At 44.7% G+C, this 23,373-nt stretch overlaps 1 protein-coding gene across 2 annotated transcripts in view; it reads right to left on the bottom strand.

Moving 5' to 3' along the window:
* Window positions 1–22,865, bottom strand: part of LOC102456588 (P2Y receptor family member 8) — a 52,153-nt gene extending 29,288 nt beyond the window's left edge. The window contains exons 1-3 of one of the 2 annotated variants that reach the window (XM_014579900.4): window positions 22,454–22,865; window positions 11,802–11,888; window positions 10,658–10,726 (exon numbers count right to left, since the gene is read on the bottom strand). The gene's annotated coding sequence lies outside the window, so the exon portion shown is untranslated. The remainder of the gene's footprint in view (window positions 1–10,657; window positions 10,727–11,801; window positions 11,889–22,453) is intronic. The other variant, XM_006135850.5, reaches the window with a different exon arrangement.
* Window positions 22,866–23,373: the final 508 nt, after the last annotated feature.

Raw genomic sequence — 23,373 nt, 5'->3', positions numbered from 1 at the left:
TCCCCTATCACCTACTCCCACTTTCTGACAAACAGAGGCTAGGGATACCAAATGTGGCATTTGGAAAAGAGTTCTCAGCTACCTGGAGTGTTATAAATCACTATCTGAGAGAAAGAAAGAGAGGAATCTGTATAAACATTTCCCAAAATATTTTTCTCAGGTTTGTTTGTAATCAAGAAACTTCAGAAAACAGTGACATTTTCTAGCTGCATTTCTGTAGGCATCAAGTGTGTGCTATTATACAACACAATACAGCCTAGTTTCTGTTCTCATTGTATACTGGGTGGAGATTTTTGATTTAATAGATTATTCACAACTCTTTCAAAAGCCACATAACCTCACACCACACAAATTCAACTGAGAAAAGCAAGTTTTGATTATTTGAAAAAAGTTCTTTGGAAACTTGGGTGCATAAAATGATTGTGGGCAGAGAAGCTCAATCACACAAGTAGCATAGAAAGCCACCAACATGTTTAGAGATTTTTAATTTGATTAGAATGCATCTTCCTACAGAAAGCACATGATAAACTCCTAGTTAACCACACCACTTGGAACCAAATCTTGGAGTATTTATGTAACTCACAGGTCAGTATGTGTTACCTTCCCCCCTCTGTGGATGAGTCTGTTACAGCTCTCACCTAGAGTTGTTGACTCTTTTGCTCAAGCTAACAAGACTTACAATTTTAGTCCTAGAGGTCTCCAGTTCAGTTCTTGCTTTCAGCCCAGAGAGCAGCTCTTCCACCTACTCAGAGATGCAATAATAAATAACAGTTATGGGCCTAATTACCCTTTCTCAAGACTTCAGAACTCCAGTAACCCAGCCAGGGGTTATGCAGTGAGTGGGTGAGGTTCTGTGAGCTGCACTGTGCAGCAGGTCAGACTAAGTGATCATGGCAGTCCCTTCTGGCCTGGGAGTCTATGAGTCATGGCAAAACCTTATGTACAGGGTTGAGGAGAGAGAAAACACCACCAGGACTTTGCAGAGTTCTTCTCCACACATTTCTGTCAGAAACAGCCAAAGAATTAGCTTTCAGTTTTGACTCCAACAGTTAAGGACTCTGGGGAATCCATAAGAGGCCAAGACCATTGGATGAAGGCCAAGTGCCTCTGCATTGTCTCTGAAGCCCAGGAATCTTCTGTTTCTTGGCATCACAGTTCCAATGGAGCTGTGCCTTTAACACTGTGGAGTGGAACAGTGTGCCCTCCTCCATGGCCTAAACCACCTATAACTCCTGTGAGAACTGGAGGGATTCCAGGAAGGTGAGTCCAGGGCCCTGGAGACAGGTGTGCCTGGCCCTTCCACTTGTGGGAAATCCACACAAAAAGGCCCTTTTCGGCACATGGATCTTGGAGACCAAATATGGGCCCATGAGCCTGTTACCCCAAAAATATTCTCACTGGAGACTACCCAGTGTTACACTAGTATGGGTTTATTGCCACTAGGTAAAACTAAAGAGGAGAACAAAGGTTTAAACTAAAGATGATGGAACTCTCTCTCTCTCACACACACACACACAGACACACACAGACAAGCAAGCAAGCACACACCCCTCCATTCATTCACTCATTCACACCCATTCATTCCTGCCCTCACGCACTCACACGCTTACACAGACATATGGGTTGCAGACGGAGCCAAGGCATGTGGATCCTGGAGGGTCTGTCAGTTCATCATGGCTGGGGAAGCTGGTCAGGAGGAGAGACACTGAAGAGGAGATTCTCAGGAGCAGGGGGAAGGAAAAAGAGAGAGTCTCACATATGCTCCTTCTCTTTATATAGTGTCTGAATGGCTCCTGTGACTCATTCACCTTGTCATCAGGGAGCTTGCCCAGACTCACTGAAAAGTGGTCCATTGTTCCAAGCCTTCTTCAAACACACTCTCATACTCTTTCTCCATTCATTCAGGGGAGAATGCAGCTTAGAGAAAGTTACAAGCAACGTGGCTGAGAGTTAAAAAGATTACAAAGTTTGACAAAGATCACAATGAGTGGCAGTTTAAAACCTTAGACCTTATAGTTTGGTGTAGTTTCAGAAAATCCATGTATATAAATCAAGTAAGCTCAGTCGGAGGCTTTTTTGTGCAACATTATCCACCCTTTGGTCACCCCAAATTATGGTGACCACACAAAAGTGCCTCCGCCCATCCATACCAATATTTCAATTACTAGGACAATTTTTGGATTTTTCATACAGATAAAGAAAATGTACCAGTATATCAAGAAAGGCAAAATGATAATCAGATACAATACAAATGTATATGAACAACAAAATTGATAATCAGAGAAAAAACCTGACAAAAGGCCTTTTTACGGAGATGGAGGTGTAGCTGATAGTGTGGTTGGAGATGGGGGAGAGTTTAACAATAAACAGATAATACAAATGTATATCAGTAACAAAACAAACAAAATGGTAATCAGATAAACTAAAAATTTCACAGAGGTGGGAGTATGCCTGGTAATTTGGTTGGAGATAGTGGAAGTAGGGGAAAATGAGTATACACTAGGGCTACGTCTACACTGGCCCCTTTTCCGGAAGGGGCATGTAAATTTCACCAGTCGTCATAGGGAAATCCGCGGGGGATTTAAATATCCCCCGCGGCATTTAAATAAAAATGTCCGCCGCTTTTTTCCGGCTTTTAAAAAAGCCGGAAAAGAGCGTCTACACTGGCCCCGATCCTCCGGAAAAAGCGCCCTTTTCCGGAGGCTCTTATTCCTACTTTGAAGGAATTTGAAGTAGGAATAAGAGCCTCCGGAAAAGGGCTTTTTTTCCGGAGGATCGGGGCCAGTGTAGACGCTCTTTTCCGGCTTTTTTAAAAGCCGGAAAAAAGCGGCGGACATTTTTATTTAAATGCCGCGGGGGATATTTAAATCCCCCGCGGATTTCCCTACGACGACTGGTGAAATTTACATGCCCCTTCCGGAAAAGGGGCCAGTGTAGACGTAGCCTAGGTATTTTTCTTTTCCCAAACATAACAATGCTAGCACAGGACACCCACAAGACAGACACAGAACATGCAACACAGAACACAGTGCATGCAACACAGAAAAGCATGGTGTTTCTGTTGCTCTTCAGCTGGTACCAGCTCTCTTGATGTTCTATGTTAAAAACCTGCAAAAACCGTAAGCATTTTAAAAACTGCAACTTTTAAACTGCAAGAACTTAGGCCTCACAAGCACTTCAAAAGAAAAAAAAACATAAGCACTGGGTTATGGTAGGGTGAAGCAAGGACCTGGGGTGGTTCCTCCCACATGGTTAAGCTGCCCTCAGCGGGCCCACTTCTCATGAGGGCCTCAGTCACTTTGAAACACTTTCACTCGCATGATGAAACCGCCTCTGGGGCCCATTAATCTACTCCCTTGGTGCCCAGAGAAGGAGGAGGAGGGGAAACTTTGTCGGGGGTAGGAGGGGAGGAGGAGAGGTCTCTTCCCTTATTCACATAACAAAATACCAGACATCTGGAAGGGGGAGCAGGAATATCAGGGTTCACACATTCTCTACTCCATATCATCCTTTTCCTCTAATGTACCTGGAATGGGGAGCAGGCATATTGGGTCCTCACACACTCTCTACTCCATGGCATTCCTTCCCTTACTGTTCCAGGAAGGGGGAGCAGGCGTATCAGGGTTTCCACATGCTCTCTACTCCATGGCACCACTTCCCTCTAATGTTCCAGGATGGGGGAGAAGGCATATTGGGGTTCCCCCACGCGCTCTGCTCCATGGCATCTGTATCCTTTGCCTAAGACCACAATCTCTTTCAGCCCTAGTTCATAATCCAGTTCCCTACACCTCAATCCAGTGCCCCAAATCACAACTACCTCCTTTCCCAAACTCTCTCCTAGACTCCACACTCCCTCCTATACTCCCATATGTTAGCCAAGCTTCCTTCTACATCTAACCTTCATCAGACCCGCCACATTCTTACAGTGACTCCCATAAAAATCATTACCCACCAATGCTCTATCAGTAGTGCTTCCTTGTGGTTGTCTACCCACATTCTCCACCAGTTAATGTTACCCCCAAAATAATCTCACTGGAGACTACCCAGTGTTACACTAGTATGGGTTTATTGCCACTAGGTAAAACTAAAGAGGAGAAAGCAGCCACCAAAGGTTTAAACTAAAGATGATAGAACTCTCTCTCTCTCTCTCTCTCTCACTCTCTCTCTCTCTCACACACACAAACACACACAGACAAGTAAGCAAGCACACACCCCTCCATTCATTCACTCATTCACACCCATTCATTCCTGCCCCCAGGCACTCACACACTTGCACAGACATATGGGTTGCAGAAGGAGCCAAGGCATGTAGATCCTGGAGGGTCTGTCTGTTCATCATGGCTGGGGAAGCTGGTCAGGAGGAGAGAAACTGAAGAGGAGCCTCTCAGAAACAGGGGAAGGAAAAAGAGAGACTCTCACATGTGCCCCTTCTCTTTATATAGTGTCTGAATGGCAGGGTGTAGGGCAGAGCGGAGGTTGAGCACCCCACGGTAACTGCCACCCGAATACCGCTCCACATCCTTCATCCCACTCCCCAGCTATCTGCCTCCAAGAGCCTGCACCCCTCCTGCAGCCCAAACCTTTGCCCCAGCTCAGTAACTCTTCCTGTGCCCAAACTCCCTCCCGGAGCCCGCACCCCACATCCCTTCCTCCATCTGTGCCCCATCCCAGAGCCCCTCCCACACCCTGAACCCCTAATTTCTGGCCCCACTATGTAGCCTATAGCCCAAGCTTGAGCCCACACCCCTTCCTGCACTCCAACCCTCCCCCAACCCAGTGCAAATGGGTGAGTGTGGGTGGGACAGAGCTAGTAATAGAAGGAGGGTGGATGGAGTGAGCAGGGGCAGAGCCTTGGGGAAGGAGCAGGACAGGTACGGGGCCTCAAAGAAAGGGTGGGGCAGGGTAGGGGCAAGGATGTTCAGTTTTGTGAGATTAGAAAGTTGGCAACTTTACACCAGGATCCGAAGCAGGGCCAGTCTAAAGTGCTTCCACCAGCTAAGGAGACCACCTGCACAGGGAGTGTTTGGTGGGAAGGCTATTTCTATCCCTTTAGGGCCTATTTATGCTACCCAATGAACAGAAAGGGGCCTTAATACAAATGAAAACCAGGCCCAGAAAATCACACAGTAGGGTGCAGTGAGCCTCAGGCGGCACCTGCCAAACAGAGAGCTGCATAGAACACACACAAAACAGTAGCTTTACCCACCCACCAACCTCAACCCAAGACCTTAGCTGTTTCTTGCAACTTCCTGTCCTTACCCACACTTCAAATTCATAATAGGAGCAAAACTGTACATGGCTCCACATGGGGTAAAGAAAGCAGTGGAGAATCAGGTTACTGATAAAGGCAATATTACAGGTAATATGCTAGCAATGCTTCTAATGGTGGCATTAAACAATGAATGATCAGAAACTGATCACTTCCTGAAAGAGACTATAAGGTGACTTCTAGCTAAGAGCTAGAGAAAATCATCTTCCGCTCCAAACCATTTTTATCACATTGCTGCACATTGCTTCCTGCTGTTTGCTATGAAATCAGCTGAAAAAGGTAGCCTAGTCCCCACACACTCATTCATTGTGGAGATGTACAATTAATCTCTTCATAGACGAAAGCCAGGGAAGAAAAGTGAGAGTAAAAGGCTTGATTATGGAGCCTGTGAAGCAGCAAACCAAGGAGTTAAACAGAACGGAGGAGAAAGAAGGAAGTAGTGGTTGAAACAATCAGCATGTCAGAGAAGGGGGCCAAGACCCATTACAAACCAAATCCACAAACAAGGGAAAGCATGCAAACAAGTAAAGCTGATTTTGTCATACTAGTGAAAACTGTGATGGATGCTTTGAAACCAGAAAACCTTTTGTTAGTCCAAAGAACAGGTGACAACTTCTCACCCATCCCTCAGCCTAGAGGCTACTTGAGAAATATTTGAAGGGGCTCCAGGCCACCCTGGAAGGGGCAGAGCCTCAGGTGGAAGGAGCAGGGCTTTCTTGCCCACAGACCCTTATTGGTCTGTGCATGGGAGAGCATGTGAAGTCTTTGCCCTCCCCCCAAGAGAACTGCCAGCTATCTGAATGGTTTGACTAGAATGAGAGGAAGTGCCTTCACGGTGGAGGATATTACAGAGCAAGACAACACTCAGGGTCATGCACACTTTGCACAGAGATGTGATTGCTGTTGTATAGGGATTCCTGTGCTAACTTTTATGTAGTAAAAATTGCAGTGAAGATACTGGAAAGGGTGGGGGAGAACTCCAATGTTAGCTAGTAGTGCTAATATGTGCACAGAGTTCCAGGTGGGTTTCCACAGATTGCTCTGAAGCCAGCTCTGCTGCATTTGCACTGCTAATTTTAGGCTTACTAGCAACATTAAAGCTAGCAGGTGTATGTCTACCCAAGCTGCAATCAGATCTCTGATTGAAGAATAGTCAGACCTTCTATGGCATTGTGATGGGAGAGAGAGAGAGAAAGAGAGACAGACTATGTCTAGACTGCACAGTTCTTCCGGAAAAAGATTAACGCAAATTGTGAACCGCAATTTGTGTAGCTTTTTCTGCTTCTGTTTTTGGAAGAGGCTTTTCCAACATTTGGCCTGTCTACACTGGGCCAAATGTCAGAAAAAAACCCTTTTTCAGAACATCCCCTCTTTCTCGTAAAATGAGGTTAAAGGGATGCCAAAACCCCCACGTCTGCTGTTCCGAAAAAATGTCAGAAGAGCAGACACATTCCTTGGACACGGAAGAGTATTTCCAGGATACCAGAGGCATCTTGGAAAAACTTTGCAGTCTAGACGTACCCAGAGAGAAGACTCAGTGGGAGCTTAGTCACTGACTTTTATGGAACAGGATTGTGCCCTTAAATTCAAGATTCTGATTTCTTACCTAACATTTCTTTTTCATAATCAAGATTTCTGTTACTAGCCAAGCTACTTGAGTAGATAGAAGAGTTTTATTTACTCAGGGTTTTCTCTGTTGCACCTAAAGTCAGATATTATATTTTATGGATCTGACAATTTATGCTGTATGATGATCATTTAATATATATATTGCAATGGTGCCTAGAGGCCAACCAGGTGGGGCCTCCTTCATGCTAGGTGCTGTACAAACATATAATAAATACCAGTCACCGCTCAGAAGATTTCATAATCTAAAAGACAAGACAGAAATAGTGGTGAGACAGGCAAGTGAACTGGAGTGGGTGAGAAGATTTTGCTGTTTGTTTTCATCTCATCAAAAAGCGTAATGGATGTGAAGATTGGGTTACTGGACTAAATTACAGGGAGCTAGGGATTATGTGGATCAGCATACTCTAAGGCTACGTCTACACTGGCCCCTTTTCCGGAAGGGGCATGTTAATTTCACAGGTCGTAATAGGGAAATCCGCGGGGGATTTAAATATCCCCCGCGGCATTTAAATAAAAATGTCCGCCGCTTTTTTCCGGCTTTTAGAAAAGCCGGAAAAGAGCATCTACACTGGCCCCGATCCTCCGGAAAAAAAGCCCTTTTCCGGAGGATCTTATTCCTACTTTGAAGTAGGAATAAGATCCTCCGGAAAAGGGCTTTTTTTCCGGAGGATCGGGGCCAGTGTAGATGCTCTTTTCCGGCTTTTCTAAAAGCCGGAAAAAAGCGGCGGACATTTTTATTTAAATGCCGCGGGGGATATTTAAATCCCCCGCGGATTTCCCTATTACGACCTGTGAAATTAACATGCCCCTTCCGGAAAAGGGGCCAATGTAGACGAGCCCTAAGGGTTTGTCTACACAGCAATTAGACACTCGTAGCTGGCCTATGCCAGCCTATTCAGGCTTGTGGAATATGGGCTGGGAGCTGTTTCATTGCTCGGGCCGGAGCCTGAGTTCTAGGATCCTGTGAGGTAGGAGGGTTCCAAAGCTCTGACTGCAGATGTTTACGCTGCAATGAAAGAGCCCCATAGCTGGAGCCCTGTGAGCCTGAGTCAGCCAGCACATGCCAGCCATGAGTGGGTAACTGCTGTGTCGACATACTCTAAAGGGTCCACAGGGCACCTAAAGGGCAAGGACCAAACTGTAAATGACAGTCATAGTACACTTACCCTCACTACCGTGGCTGAAACTAAGGGCTGGCCTACACTAGGAGTTCAGATCGAATGTAGCTGCATAAAGTCAATTTTCTAAATGATGTGTCCATACTACTAAGACCGTCATATTGACCTTAAAGGCCTCTGAAGTTGATGTTAGTTACTCCTGATTTCATGAAGAGTAATGCTATTCCCGACCTTGCCTGGTCAAGTTTTCGGTAGTGTAGATGCAGTGTAAAAGTGCTAATTGAGATGCTCAGTCTTCTGATGCTTTGCCTAAGCCATCAACCCTTTCATTTTATTCTCTGACAACCTGGACTGGACTTACAGGGGAAAGGTTCATTGCTCATTATAACAACCTTAACCGTTTAGAATTATTTTCAGCTATTATTTGGAGGTTTGAGGATGGACACTATAAACTATTTTGCAAGGGGAAGGGGAATGGAAAAGGCTTCCTAAGGACACTACAAATAGCCCTTGAGTTATGGTGGCTGTAACAATACTGGGTCCATTGGTGATGGACTCCATCTTGGAATACTAGTGTTTTTCTAATGACTGGTGTGGCAACTACGCTTTAAGAAAAAAAGGTTCCTGCCATATGCACAAGCTGTTTAAGGTAAGGAGTGACATCATTGTGATTCTTCACTGACTCACCACCCCAGAAGACTCCTTGAGCTTATTTTGAGTGTATTTCGAAATAGCTTATTTCATAATTTGGCACTATCTACACAGAGCCAAATTTCGAAATAAACTGCTATTCCGAAATGTCCCTTACTCCTCGTGGAATAAGGTTTACAGGGACGTCAGAATAGAGCACCCATTATTTCGAAAGCTATTTTGAAATACTGGGTGCGCTGTTGAGATGTGGAATAGGACCCTGGGTTAGAGAACACAGGGCTTCAGAGAGTACACTGATTAGTAACTGTAGGCTGAAAAATGTTGAAGATGGGCCACAACCTTGGGCTTAGAATCTACACTGCAGAATATAGTACCAACTCTAACCAGTCAGATGTCAAATTTCCTAGTGCCCTCCCAAAATGTATCTGTACCTGAAGCCTGGAATGGAGCATACTCAGTGAGGATAGACTCCTGGGAATTTAGCTACCAGACTTCTACTGAGCTTGCATTGAATGTGTTTTTTTGGAAGCACATAATTTGAGCAGGTTTTGGCAGAGATTCACAGGACTAGCAAAATGCATGCCCCTGACACTATGGTGAACCTCTTCGAAAATTTGAAAGCCTGGCTCCAAAGCATCGAAGTACTACAATCTGTCAGCAAACAGCAGTAAACATGTTCTAGCATGTTAAACTACATATTTCCCCCTAACTTTTTTTCTGAGATATGGCTGAAACATTTCTGCTGAAATTTTCCAAAAAATATTTCCAAAGACATAAATACCTGGCCTCAATGTTCCCTGTAAACTGAGCACTTGTCTGGCTACTCAGGGGAGATTCAAATGCCACCCAGGTGGCTACAGAGTGCCCCAAACTAGGTTTTTGTTTCTGTTGGTGATACACATTCACACATGCCTTGATGCACATAAAATGTATTCCAATCCATGGATGGAAAGATTAGAAGGAACATTTCCTGGCATGGAAGATTTCAGCCTGAGTAGTAGACATTTTGCAAAGTTATAAGCAACTGAATACTCTATCATATAATTGGAAGTGAGAGGCAATCTTATTTATAGGTTCCATTACTATCGCAGACTTTAATTACAAGACTGCGAAATGGCAGAATTTTCTGTCTCTCTCTTGGTGAGGATTAATCCTGGTTCATTTCATTTGAGTACATTTTTCACCACTGTTGACTCAGGTAGAACAGGATAGTATCCAGCTGAGTGTTAGATGTTTACTTACAAACAATGGAGCTTCCTTGTTTGTGGTTGAGAGATAACTCCTCAGTCTTATCTAACTAATCATTTAGAAATTATTTCTAACATTCAGACTAAATGAGCCCTTTCTTAATTTCATCCTAGTATACCTATAAGGAGCTCTTGGACATTCTTTCACTCCATGCCATGTCTAAACTACACCCCACTGTCAGCAGAGGGATGTAAATTAAACATATCGAAAATGCAAATGAAGCGGGGATTTAAATATCCTGTGCTTCATTTGCATAATAGTGGGAGCTTTTCGAAAAAACCCTGGGGTTTTTTGAAAACAAATAAACAAACAAACAAACAAAACAAAAAACAAAACAACCCCCCCCCCCGACAGTTTAGATGGGTCATTTTTGACAGAAATTCCCCATTTTGAAAGATACCGTACTCCTCATTTTTTGAGGAGTACAGGATCTTTCAAAATGGGGCATTTCTGTTGAAAATGCCCCATCTAAACTGCCGTTTTTTTTCGAAAAGCCCCGTTTTGAAAAAAAAAAAGTGGTGGCCACATTTATGCAAACGAAGTGCGGGATATTTAAATCCCTGCTTCATTTGCACTTTTGATACGTCTAATTTACATCCCTCTGCCAACAGAGGGATGTAGTTTAGACATAGCCCATCTGTCACAGGGTCTGTATAATACAGGAAATAGCAGACTGCTGCAAAACACAAGACTTTTCATCTCAAAACATAACTGTATGAGTGCAAACTATGATCAGACTTACAGGCAGTTCCCTAGGGAATTTTTCATCTGGTCAGCGCTGCTGTTTCCACACTGTAATCAGTTTTGTTGTCTGTGAAGAAGAGCAAAGAAAAAAACAAGAACCCATAAACAAATCATATCTCAAAATGATAAAATCTCAAGATATTTCTAAGTTCACACAAGCACAGATATCAGGAGCATAGTATTGAAATGTGCTAGCTAGTTCCAAAGCATTTATGGGCCAGACTTCCAAAAGTGTTTATTCGGAACCCACAATGGGGCAAGGTTTCCTCTAAGCTGCACAGCAGCAGAACCCTACAGCCTCAGGACCTCAGAGCTGGGGGAGGGGCACTTCTGCCTTAGGGACAGCAGCGGTTCCCTGCTGAGTACAGAGCAGCAGCAGGGCCCTGCTACCACACAGCTTAGAGGAACCCTTGCAATTGGGGCCAGATTTTTACAAGAGCTCCCCCCTTTTGCACCTACCCTTTTTCCAAATTATTTCTCTCCCTGCCCCCCATGCTACTATTTGGGGATTTTCACTGCAATAGTTGGTAGTGTTGGAAGTGGTTAGCCAAGGGCTGTATGTGTGCAGGAGAGGAGTTGAAGAGAGTGATGGAAGGCTGGCATCCCAAGGAGGGCAGCAGTATGGTTGTGGTATGTGGTCTGTGGTGCACAGTAGTTGTGGAAAGGGTAAAACATGTGTTTCTCAGTCAAGAATGTGACATTTTGTGACTATATTAATTCGGTGAGAGATTATTAACTCTTTGTATCGTTACCAAACTTCAAACTACATTTTAAAGGTACTGTTGCCTGATTTGATGGGAAATTCATAATGTTGTTTAGATAATACGGGTTCCTCTTTGAGGCCTTGCTCATGTCCATTCAACATAGGTGTCTGTGTCTGCCACATGCTTTGGTGCCGGAATTTTTTCTCCAAGCAGTACCCATAGGGGTTGGGGTCTTCAGCATCCTCTGGAGCAGTGCATGTATGCCACTCTATATAGGACACTCCCTGGTCCCTTCCTCTTCAGTTACTTCTTACCTTCAGTGATGGTGCTTAGAGGTAGCTAGCATTCCCTATTATTTTGTAAATAGTTCTATCATTAGTTTAAATACCTGAGGCGTCAAGGACTACAAGTAGTAGTCCTACAGGTAAGTATACTTACCTAGACAATTGGCTTGTCAAAGGCCCCTCGAGGCTCAAGGTCCAACGCAACATAAGTCTTCTCCTGGACACATGCCACTGGCTTGGTCTATTGATAAACAAGAAAAAGTCTCTCTTCGTGCCAACACAAAGGCTAGAGTTCATTGGGGCAGTCCTGGACTTTACCACAGCCAGAGAGTTGCTCCCTCAAGAGAGGTTCAAGGCCCTGCTGACCCTCGTGTGGCACTCCCATGACCATTGCAAAGGTGTGTCTGCAGATCCTGGAGCACGTGGCCGCTTGAATGTATGTCATGCCCCTGGCCAGGCTCAGAACGAGGCCCCTTCAAACTGTGTCAGTGTACACGCCAGCCAATCACACCCTAGAAAGGGTGATGATGGTCCCACCCGTTGTGCTAAGGGCCCTAGAATGGTGGATAAAGACAGAGCATGTCAGGCTTCCCATACCATCCTCAACTGCACTTGGGGGAGCTAGTAGCCAACACTTCAAATTGTGGTTAGGTGGCCCACATGGGGACCCTTCGTACTCAAGGGGTGTGGTCTGTACAGCAAAGATCACTCCACATAAATACAAAAGAGCTTAAGGTCATCAGAAATGTATTTAGGGTGTTTCTCCCTCACCTCATGGGTAGAGTGGTGCATGTTCTCATTGATGCCACCACCATCAAGTACTCCATAAACAGACAAGGGGGAACCCATTCCCTAGAGCTATGAACAGAAGCTATGAGGCTCTGGCAGTTCTGTGTCCTTCACAGCATCATGCTAGAGGCACTTCACCTCCCAGGGGTGCAGAACATGATTACAGATCATCTCAGTAGAGAGTTCTTTCACCACAGTGGACTCTTCACCCCAAGGTGACTGCCTCATTCTTCCATGATTGGGGTTCCTCACAATGAAAAAGAATGCAAAGTGCAGCAGATTTTGCTCCCAGTTCAGTCTGAAGCAGGGCTCCCTTCCGAATGCATTCCTGTTCCAGGGTTCGGAAAGTCTTCTCTACACCTTCCCTCCATTTCCTCTCATTGACAAAGTCTTGCAGAAGGTCAAGGCATTGGTGATTCTCATTGTGCTGGTCCGGCCTCACCAGCACTAGTTTGGGGCACTCATGAACCTGATATCCTGTGTGCCCAAGCAGCTGCCCCTAGGAAGAGACTTGTTGTCCCAGGACTACGGACATCTACTGCACCTGAACCTCAGCTCACTACATCTGATGGCATGGTTCATCCGTGGTTGAACCCTCAGGAGCAGGAGTGTTCAGATGAAGTTCAAAGGGTTCTCCTTGAGAGTCGAAAACCCTCAACGCGATCTACTTATGTCACCAAGTGGACTCGATTCTTGGTGTGGATGCAGCAGCAACAAGTTGTTCTGTCCAAGGCCTCCCTTCAGGAAATCTGGACTACTTGTACCACCTGAAGCAGCACGGCTTGCTCTGGTCACCATGAGAGTCCACCTTGTGGCCATTTCCACATTTCATCTGCCCCTCCAAGGACACTCTGTCTTCTTTCATGATGTCACATCCTGGTTCCTGAAGGGTATGGAGCAGCTCTACCCCCAGACTTGAGATCTTCTCCTGCAGTAGAATTTAAACTTAGTTTTGGCACAGCTCATGGGATTGCCATTTGACCCCTTGGCCATGTGTCTTGTGTTGCTGCTTTCTTTCAATGTGGCCTTCCTGATTGCAATCACATCAGCTAGAAGGGTGTTGGAGCTTCGAGCACTGATATTGGAACATCTGTATAAACAATTCTTCAAGGATAAGGTGGCCTCATCCAGTCTTCCTTCCTAAGGTAGTCTGCCTTCCATCTGCACCAGGACATCTTTTTGCCAATCTTTTATCTCAAACCTCATGCGATCAATGAGGAGAGGTGCCTCCATGCATTAGATGTTTGTAGAGCACTGGCCTTCTTCCTAGAAAGGACAAGGCCCTTCCGCAAGTCCACACATCTCTTTGTGGCCTACGTGGAGTGAGGTAAGAGGGTTCCTTGATCTCCTCCCAGAGACTCTTGAAGTGGATCACTTCCTGCATCCACAGTTGCTACGGGTTGGTAGCGATCCAGTTGCTGGTACTGATCCAGGCCCATTCCACCAGAGCTCAGGCTTTATCTATTAATAGGCCTGATCCTAAGTACCCTCCTTCCTGGTCCAAACTTAACTTAGGGTACACTTACTCTATGGGCTAGCATGCTCGTGCATATTATGACATATTCACAAGTATTAGCGATGATGGTTCTTCCTCATCTCTATTGTTTCTGTGCTAAGCAGTTACTTGGTTACTTCCAAGTTTGTGGTGTGACTGTTAAGTCTGAAAAAGGCCACAAACTTGGGTGGCCTTTCCTACTCACTCACTTTAACTTGTCCACTTCTATATGTGAAAAGTCACACATTCATATACTGTGTTTTAGCTCATCACTTCCTATCTAGGTTAAAGGTTTTGATAATATTTATGGTAACTTGCCTTAGCATACAAGAAGTTGTGTGTTCCTTGCATTACAGTTGAAATATGCTAATGTAAATTGATAAACCTATTATAATACCAAATAACAAACCTATAATGTAACAAATAATCAGACTCATAAAAAAGTTATATATGCAAAGCAGCTAGCTAGCTCATTGGACTGCAGTGCAGCCTTTTGCCTTCTCTGTTGTCTTTTTGCCTTTATATTTTACAGAAATTACAAAGGCTAGTGGCAAAAGAATAACAGCAGAGGTTAATCGGCTTAATGTACTTCTCTCTGAAATGTCATAACTAGACAATAGGATAGTGTCTTCCCAGGAGAACTGGTTTATCTGGGATGAGGTCAGTGAATGTATGTGAGATTGTCGGCTACTTTCAGCAGCTCAAACTGACTGGTGCTGAAATAGCCATATAAATCAGGGAAAATGCTGCTTGCCTGTCTTTCCTGAGCCGAGATGGTGTCCCAAAGACTCCTCAGGAAGGTAAATTAATAAGGGGCATTGCAAAATGATCGGTTCTTCCTTGTGCTTTATTTGTTAAGTAAATAAAGCAATAATGTGTTAAATGCTGGGCAAATGTCTGTGTTATATTCCTCCTAAATGTCGTGTTGCCAGAGAGAGGAAACAGACTCACATCATGGAGTGGTGTTGTGGGACCAGATATTTTTAAGTGGGAGGAGTCTGAATGGACAGTAATGAGCACAGGGGCTAGGCAGCTGGACAGCGGGTTCCAGCTCTTAGAAAGAAGTGTTAGACACTGCGCCTGCACTCTGAGGATGTGCCTAGGGACCGCAAGATTGGGATACTGGCTGGGCTTCATTCAGGCTCCAGATGCTTAATACACCCTGCAGACCTACAGACTGAGTCACAGCTGTCTACTAGGTAGCAAGGAGGGGATTTCTTATCAGATCTGTGATAGGCCTGCAGGGTGTGTACTGTTAGGTGGCTTGAGGTTTCACTTGCCTGATTTTTGAGGGTTTGTGCATATATATATGGTGACCAGATGTCCTGTTTTTTAAAAGGACAGTCCTGTAGTTAAGCCCTCCTGCAGGTGTCCCTCCTTTTTCCTAAAAATGAGCAAATTGTCCCGTATTTTTTCTCTCTCTCCTGTAATTTTTGTGTCTCTTCTTATACTGGTGGGTCCTACTGGTGACTGGATCCTTGTTTGCTAGCTGTCCCATCCACCAGCGGAGAGTGGGGGAGGACGTTCTGTGGTTGACAAGAGAGGTGGGTGTGCAAGGTTGGTGGTCAGGGAAAGCTGCAGTGCGAGAGGCCAACTACTCTCCCTGCTGGTCCATCAGTGCAGCCCCTGCTGCGTGCCTGCTCTTGGCCAGCATGTTCCCCCCACCACCTGTCCTGTTTCTAGCCAGAACTGGTCCCCTTGCAGAACAGGCTGGTGGTCGCTGGTTATGTGTGGCCTCTGCTGCACACCCATCAGCTCTTTACGTGCTCTCACTGTCCTCTCCTTGCTGTGCCCCTTCACCTCCACAGCCCTGCTGCTCCTACGTATTCCCCCTGACAGCCTCTGGTCTGATCATTCAGGTCACCAACAGCCGGGCTGACAGGCTCCTTCTTCCCCTCACTGCCTCTGGCTGGGCTGGCAACCATGGAGAGCTCAAGGCCCTCTAGCCCAGGGCACAGGCCAGGAGGAGCCAAGTCCTGCATGTGCCAAAGCCCTGCACAGTGCTGCCAGGCAGAAGCTTCTCTGCCCCTCAGGTAAGCTTAGCAGTGGCGGGCAGGAAATTATTTCCAGTTGATTTGTGCCCTGATCCAGCAGGCTCCGCAGCAGCCCTCCATGCAGGGCCTTAGCACCCTCTTCACCCTTCCAGCCCCCAGCCTGGGTCCTGCCCCCCAAGCAGCGTGGGGCTGCTCTGTCCCCTAGGCACTCTCCCTTACTGATCCACCTCTCTGGTCTGGTTCACTGAAGCCTCTGCTGTCAGGTTCCCTAGGCCTTTAGGGCATAATACAACCCGAGGGATTAATGCCTTCTTGCACACTCTGTAGCCAGGAGACAGGAGGTGGTCATGTCAGTGGCTGTCAGCAGCTTGGAGGTGTTAGCTGCCTTTCTATGGGCAGGAAGGGATAAGCTGCTTCTAGCCACAGGGGAGTTGAAGGGTAGGAGGAAAGAGATGATCTCTGCAAAGACACAGGCCAAGTTATCCCAACCCTCCATTCCCACCCCGTGACTGGAAGCAGCTCCTGTCCCTTCCCTCATGCACCAAACTGAAAGGCTGCTGCTGGCCATGTTCTGGTGTAAACCCTCAGGCTATGTCTACACTACAGGGTTTTTGCGCATAAACTGTCAGAGCATCCACACTTCAAGCATGTTTTTGTGCAGAAAAGATAACAGTAAATCAACAGGACAGAGGGCTTTTGCCAGTAGAGTTATTCCTCTCCCCACGAGGAATAACTCCTTTTTGTGCTACAGCTCTTGCGCAAAAAGGCAAATGTGGATGATCCTCAGGGGTTTCTTGTGCAAAAAGAGCCTATCAGAAAAAGCCATTTTGTGAAGCAGAGCTTCCTTGCACAAGAGCTTTTGAGGTGGGTGGACTGGCTCGGCAGGATACTGGGAATTTCCCGGTGGGCTGCCGTGTCCGCACACTGTTGTCCCTCACCCCGAGTGACTCCGCGTCCACGCTGTATGTGGCACGCAGAGCCTGACCCATCTCCTGCGCTGTGTGCCGGACATGACACAGGGGGAGGAGCTTGAGGGGCACGCAGGGGTGACGTCATGGGGAGGGCCATTCTCAACCCATTTCCCAGGCCTATTTTGATTGCCAGTGCACTCCTGGTGGACGTGCTTTTTCACAAGAAGTTTCTGCAGAAGATCTCTTCCGCAAAAAGCTTCTTGCACAAAAACACTACAATGTAGACAAAGCCTCACAGAAATCTGGGGAGGGGCCTCCTGTGACCCTGCATGCCTGGAGAAGACACAGTGCTAGGGCACCAGGAGAGGTGGGTCTCTTCTGGGGGCCTAGCCAGGCATGGAGGTTGGAGAGCACGGGTCAGGGAAGGTTTGGTCAGGTCAGTCGGCCACCTGCATTCTTGTGTGAGAGAGGTGTACAGGAGTGTGTGTGTATGTATGTGCATGTGACCTCTCCCCAGGCAAACCTTAAAGAAGGTAAATAGAAATATTCCAATTACACATCATTTCTTTTTAACAGGGGCTCAGTCAACTTGATGCTCATTTGAATGTTTGTACTGCATAGTTCTGATTCACTGCCATTGAACTCACTTGAGTATGAGTCATTTTACCAGGTGTCCCATATTCAGCATAGAGAAATATGGTCACCTTATCCGTGTAGCAATTCTAAATGTTTCACAGTGAAGGTTTTTTGAGTATTATTTTTTGAATGATTTTTTGAATGATTTTGAGCATTATTTTTTGAATGATTTCAGTACTTAATTGGGGGCTTTGCAAAAGAACTGATGCTGGTAGAAACATCAAGAGTCCATCAGCAGCTGAACAAGTATCTAGCAGTTGTAAGATAAAATAGGATAGAAAAATGTAGGCTTTAATGCAAAAAGTTTGTGTGTCTATTTTGTATGTTTATTTTCCATTCATTAAGCCTCCAGTCACTCTTCTTCCATACATCAGCAATGTGCATAGGGAATAAACATTCAGTTATAACATAAATGATGGCTAACCTGGCATTTTTTTAAATGAGCCATTTTACTCAGGATCCCCCTCATTACTAAGCTTTGTGGAGGTAAATGATTTTTTAAAAAAGAAATATTCATAAGAAATGAAAAGTAGGTTTTTCAGCCAGAGCCTTCAAAATTTTCCTATTAAAAATGCATAAGAAAACAAGAAAAAACTATACAGAAAATTCAAAGGGAATCACATCTAACCTTTTGAAAAATTTCTTGCCAAGTGGCATTTATTGTTAGACTATGTCTACACTACGAGATTTTTGCCCCCAAACTGGCAGAACTTCCACACTTCAAGTGAGTTTTTGCACAAAAAACCCCAAACCAAACCAAAACAGTAAATCGACAGGAATTATTATTAGTAGAATTATTCCTCTCCCCATGAGGAATAACTCCTTTTTGCGTTACAGCTCTTATGCAAAAAGGTGTGTGTGGATGCTCTACAGGGGTTTCTTGCGCAAAAAGAGCCTGTCAGAAAAAGCACAAGTGCTCCGATGGCAATCCATGGAGTGTGGACACTCTCTTACGCAAAAGCACATCACTTTTGCAATGCGCTTTTGAGGTGTAGATGCGCTTTTGCACAAGAAGTTTTTGTGGAAGATCTCTTCCGCAAAAAGCTTTTTGCGCAAAACCCCTGTAGTATAGACCAGGGCTTCTTAAATTTTTCAAGACTGAGGAACACCAAACAATAATTTTTTTTAAATAAGGAACACCGAGGAATTTTTGTAAGCAACAACACCAACAAAAAAGAGGAGGCTTGCCCCTTTAAGAGCAACTATTCCCGAGGGAAAAGTTGTTGACCCCCCCCCCCAAAAACGGAAAAGTTGTTGAGCAAAACAAACAAACAAAACAGGATGGGGAAAGGAAGTTGTATTGCTAATTTTACACCCATTTTTAGAACAAAGTCTTAACTATGAAGCTACTACCTGGCTTCCTTCAGGTAATATATGGCTCCAAAAGAAAACAAGCTTGACTTTCAGATCCTAGACAGTTTTCAGGGCAGGCAGGTAGAACAAACAAACAAACTTCTTTTTACATGTAAGTCAAGAACATTTAATCTGGAGCTCGTTGAGACACAATAAACCTGGAATCCCACCATGCCATATTTACAGCATCATTTCTCAGAATGGAACTGCATTTTAAAATTATACTTAAATAGAATGAAACATTTGGGCAAAGGCAAAAGAACAGGAGACAAAAATTATGGCAACATTTTGGAAGGTTGGAACATTGAATCAATACTGTAATACTAGGAAACTGAATCTTTGCTGATGTGAGTTGCCAGCAATGATCTCTGCAACTTCAGATAAAACCCATCCTTTTATTTGTAAGCCAATCAAACAATATGGAATGATTGAGAGATAATAGCCACAGAACTCCACTATGCTATTTTAACAGAACTTCTCACCTACCATAAGGATTCAAATCCTGACATAGAGGCCATAGGAGCCCTGCTCACCATGTTCCACTGGAAGTTCTCCAGAAAAAAGACCATGGCAGGCCAGCTTCATGATCCTAACAGAGCTTCTTAAAGACAGGTTGCTGGAGGCCTGGGGGTTGGGTTTGTGTACTTTGGAAAAAAGGAAATTAAGGGGGGACATGATAATGGTCTTCAAATATTTGAAAGGTTGCCAGAAAACCATAGTTAAAAGTTGTTCTCTCTGGCCACAGAAGGCAGGACGAGAGCTAATGGGATCAAACTACAGATTTAGATTAAATCTCAGGAAAAATATCCTAACTGTGAGAACAGTAGGACAGTGGAACAGACTGCTGAGGGAAGTCATGGAAGCTCCTTCTCTGGAGGTTTCTGAAATGAGGGTGGATAGCCATCTGTCTTGGATGGCCCAGACACAACAAAACCTTCACCTTGACAAGGGGTTAGACTAGAATACCCTTGTGGTCCTCTCTAACCCTATGGCTTTGTGATTCCCCACCCTCCTGCCTATAGATAGTTTATAGCTGGGTGTAGGAGGTGTGGGGGAGGGATTACCACATTTACCACACTGGCAATTTCTGTTGTAAATCTTTCTAGTTTTATTACTAAAAGTAACCAAGCCCTTTCTCCTTTGTGGTACTCGTTCCAAATAGGGGTGTGCACAAGGGGAGGGGCAAGCAGAGGCTTGAACCCCCACAATAATCAGGAGCAGTCCTGGGTTCCTGTCAGGAAAAGCCAGTTCCCCAGTGTTGAAAAAGAGCTACTCTAGCTATGAGGCCACGGTGGAGAGGATGAACACCTCCGGCCCAGGGCTGCACTGGAGGTACAGAATGTGTCCTCCCCAAAAGAGCAGAGTTTAAATTCTTGTACATGCCCCTGCTTCCAGGCCATCTTCCTGCACTAAACAAGAATGCTCATTCTGACCAGGAAGATACAGGACAAAATGATTAAAGATCCTCAGCTTGGCCTCTCATGTTTGTATTTACAATCGGGTGAGAGCAAAATTGCCTACACTGTTAATCGTAGAGGTAGATGATACTGGGTAAAATTTTCAGAAATACCTGCAGTATCGTGGAAAAGGCCGCAGAAACATTCAGGCTGCTAGCCATTCCATTCCAGGCTGCCCAACAACTTTCTGTGTGACCTTGAGCAAACCCCTTAGCCTTTCTTGGTGTGTTGACAATCTAGTAGAGAGTGAGCCTCCCTAGACCAAGCAAACCAATTTGTGACGGGGGAGGACTTGTGCTCTCATGGCAAAAATAGCAGGGTGGATACTGTAGCAATGATGGAGGCGTAGGCTAACCACCTGCATGTGGAGGAAAGGGACAGGATAACAGGAGCCTCCAGTGGTGCTGCAATGCCTGTACCCCTATTTTTAGAGCACTAGCATGAGCTCAGAAAGCACAGGTCTGTATAGGCAGGCTATAAGGCTGGTTTCTAGTGCAGCATAGACCAGAGGTCGGCAAAATGTGGGGCACAGTCTTCTAGAGAGAGATGGAGGAGCATTCAAGGTAGGCAGGGAGGCTCAGTGAAGCCACCACCATGGGCAGGGGGAGAGTGAAGCCACCACCAGGGGCAGGGAGAGAGTGCTAGCAGTCTCCGCTCCTAGCTTTGGCCCTGTGGCCCACTCACAACCCCAGCAACCACCTTAGTGCCCTTGGTCCCCATCAATGTGTCGCTCCTGCCCCCATCTTTGGTTCCAACCTCTGCTTCTGGCACTGGCTGGGTGTAGGGAGGAGAGGGCATGGACAGGGATGAGGGTGGCATGAGGTAAAAAGTTTAGAGACCACTCGTGTAGACAAACCCTCTGAGCTTCTATTTCCTGGCTGTATGATGAGGATAATAGCACTATCTTGTCTCACTGGGATTTGTGAGGTTAATATATTAAAGACTGTGAGGTGCTCAGATTCTGCTGTAATGGTCTATGTATAAGTACAGAAGTGTCTTCAGAACCCCATTGGAAGCTGATGAGATGTATGCACCTTATTCACATGGAGGGCTTTTGAAAATCCTTTCTAGAATCTATGTCAGTATTTTTTCCATTTATAAACTCCTGAAGGTGCTCATTCGAAAAGGCAGGCACAGTCAGGTAACCAATGTCTCATGTTACAACTGCCCTACAATATCTGAACATTTCCAGCGATCATTGAATAGTGATGGGCTGGTGACAGCACATTATTATAACAAGTGCCCTAAATCTGACTATTTTTGAAATGTGGCAAATCTATTACATAGAAATAGTATATTGTGAAAGACAACAGATACAACAGCAAGTTCACTGTGCTACAAGATTTCTTTCTAGTGCCGGTCTGTCAGAGTTCTGCTTTTATGCTATGAGGCAATCATCAAAACTCTGTGAAGAATAACAGGAAACTCTTGCCATTTGTGCTGGATGCGTTCCTGGCACCACCGTGAATGGCAAAATTTGTGAATACTGGAAGCTGCAGCTCCCGGCTCTCGCAGTGAGCTCCAGGTGGCTCCTGAACTCACCACAGTTCCTGGCAGCAGCATAGACCAGAAGCTGGGAGCCATGGGGAACTCCTGTATACGCGCATGCTGTAAACTTCCCTTCACATGTTTTGCTAGTGCAGTCTCAGAATGACTATAAATCGTAACTCTACAAAGGTTACAGATATATATCCAGTCGAGATTTTCAAAGAAATTGGGTACAAAGTTTATTCATTTGTGTTTCTACCAAAGACTAGAAACTGATGCTCTGCTTTTTACAACATCACTTGAAATTCATTACACCATTTACTATTCTTACTAGAAATAATTATACCTGATATTCCTTTCTTCTAATAGATTATTTAAACATCTTAAACTAAGGTAAACCGTGTCTTCTTATGGTACTTGGTGTAATAATTCTGACTGATTGCAAAGTTACCTTTTTATTATATGGTGTCACTTTAACCTATAAATTGCCCAGTCATCAGCGGCACACATGCATACGCACATATATTTATGGCTCATTGCTTTGAAGTGATTATTTCATGCTCTTTCCATGAGTAATTAATGGAGGGCAGCGGAGGGGGAGAAATGAGCCAGTTTTTATTTCATCTCCTGAAAAACTACTCCAATAAAAGAGCATGAAAAAAGAAGTGAAAAAATGTCCTTACCTGCTCCAGTGTTTTTGGTGTAGCGTGAAAAGCCCATAAGTAACAGACTGGCTGTTAGAAAACGTCTTGTGTTTGTTACTCCTCGGTGCATAGAGCTCAGGAAATGACCATGTAACCGTTAGCTGTTTCCTCACTCTGCAAGTTCACAGTTATGGTACAATCCTCAGATTTGTAGTAAGTTCAGAAAATCTTTTTTTTTTGTCTCCCAGTAAATCTGTATGATGCCTGATTGCTGTGCTCTGCATCTGACATATTTTATAATGAGAATGCGAAGCGTGCAAAAGAAAGAGCAGCCTGACTGACAATATTTCCAACCAAAAGGAAACAGAGCTTATGTTTCAACAAGTGCACAGACTGTAGATTGAAAACAGTAAGATTTGCAGAGGTGCCTAAATGACTTAGGTTTCTAATTCTCAATTTCAAAAGAGATAGAGAACTTAGCAGCCAAAATCCCATCCTAAGTGCCTAAATTCCTTTTGAAAATGAGGTTGAGGTGGCTATAGCAGTTATGTTGCAGTTCTGACGCAGGAATGGCCAAATACCTTTAAAAATCTGGGTCTTGGTCTAGAAGCAAACTTCTACCTCAGAGATATTTTCAAGTGGTCACTATACATTTCCAGTGCTGTTTTGTTTAATTTCTGGTTAGTTCACCTCCTCTATAGAATCAATATCTGCTTAGTCATTTGGTGCTTATTGTAGACAGATTTCATTATAATAATTGTGTGAAATTCCATTAATTGCATATTTAAGTCTTATTGCAGCAAGGGAATGTTTAGAATCCTTTACATTCCTAGCTGTTTTTTTATAGTAAATTGCTATTTTCTCAAAGCTTCAGATGACTATTTTAATAACCTTAGAAGTTGGCTAATGCCAGTAGTTGGGGACTTAGGCAATGAATGAATAACTGATTTTCAATTCAT

This window comes from Pelodiscus sinensis, chromosome 1 (assembly GCF_052426305.1).
Source record: "Pelodiscus sinensis isolate ZL-2025 chromosome 1, ASM5242630v1, whole genome shotgun sequence".
Classification (NCBI taxonomy): domain Eukaryota; kingdom Metazoa; phylum Chordata; order Testudines; family Trionychidae; genus Pelodiscus; species Pelodiscus sinensis.
This window is presented reverse-complemented; position numbering and strand designations above follow the sequence as displayed.